Below are 1,587 nucleotides of genomic sequence, written 5' to 3'. Positions count from 1 at the left end.
CACAAGATAAACTTATATCTGAGCATGTTGAATACAATTATTTACTGATGAAGGAAATCAATTTACCAATTATAAATGCTGTAGAGTTTTGTTCTAATATATTAAGCCGGAATGGACAGGGCATAAGTCTTTGTATTGATAGATTTGAATCATACAGAGCTATTGCTGTAGCCGAAATTAAAGTTTTTGTAAATTCTAAAGATGATTTGATGAAATTGCTTTGGAAAATCCCTCTTCTAGTTCATGTTTCTCATTGTAACTCCATTAACATTGAGAAACTGGACCATTTTTCATCTTAGTCAGCAGGAGTTGCTGAAGCAGTTATTGACAAGCTCTTTTCATCATGTGCCTATTTATATAAGTACAATCCAATTTTATTGCAATGAATTATTTAAAATAATACTTAGATTTGAATTGCCTATTTGACAACTATTTAGCGATAAAAGCAAAGCACTAGAAAGGTATTCAAGCAGTTACTAGAAGTTTTAAAGAATTTGTATTGTTTTCGCAAATGTGTCCTGAGTTATTTCTATTTAAAAGTGATAAAGTTTTACTTTGTAAATCTGCTGTGTCTTACAGAAGTTTACGAACATGGATAAGACGTTTGTTGGTTGGTGACTTTACCTTTTCAAAATATATTAATGGAGTTAGTGCACAATCTGAAATGAAATTCTATGAGCTTTTGAAAAATAAAGCTACTGTTTATGAAGCAGTTGGATTTCATTACAAAACAATACTGTCTAATGGTTTTATTAAGGGTGTGTCACTTCAGAAGCTATTTAGTAAAACTGGTGCCAATGCCTAAATTTATTAAAAATATTATGGATTTAGAACTTTTCGTATTCAATTATCCTGAAGTGTTTACATTAATTAATAAAACGGGGTTTTTTTAACCCTATTATATCCTACTAATATACATACTGACTTTGTTTGTGCAAAGAAAGACCAATGGGACCATTCTCAATCAGAAGTGGAATGTTTGGATATGAAAAATAATGAGAAAACTACAATTTCATTTTATCTAGGTATATTAAATAATATATCTGATTTGCCTAATAAATTTGCCGAGTTTTCAATTAATCATTTAGTTTACTACAATGTAATAGGTCCATCTGAAGTTTAAAAAAAAAAATGTTAAGAATGCTAAAGGGTTGAAGAATTTTTTGTCTCAATATCCTCAGATTTTCAAGATAAATAATACTGATTTTGTTGTTTTAGGTACTAATGAAAAATCATCTACTTTTCATACGATAGATTCAAACATTACTGAAAAACGAATCTTTGAAGAAAAAATTGAAGAAGCTGTTAGTTTTTACACTAATATAATTTATGAACTTGGAGGAGCTGCTAAAATTGACAAGATTTTAGACTACAGGAGGCAAGCAAGTAAGGAAGTTCAGAGTTTCATCACCAATATTGACGAGTTGAAAAACTTTTTCTGTTCAAAAATGGATGATTTTACTGTTATAAATGATCAAGTCTATCTTCTAAGTCATAAAGAAGGAGGTGGTTTTGATCCTGAGCAGGACGCTGTTGAATTCTTTTCTAAAATGTTAAGACAGCATGGAATTTGTTGTGTTTTAAGTA

The sequence above is a fragment of the Halyomorpha halys genome, unplaced genomic scaffold (assembly GCF_000696795.3).
Source record: "Halyomorpha halys isolate HHAL.00 unplaced genomic scaffold, Hhal_1.1 Scaffold121.1, whole genome shotgun sequence".
NCBI lineage: Eukaryota > Metazoa > Arthropoda > Insecta > Hemiptera > Pentatomidae > Halyomorpha > Halyomorpha halys.
The sequence above is the reverse complement of the archived record's forward strand: the minus strand, read 5'-3'. Positions refer to the sequence as shown.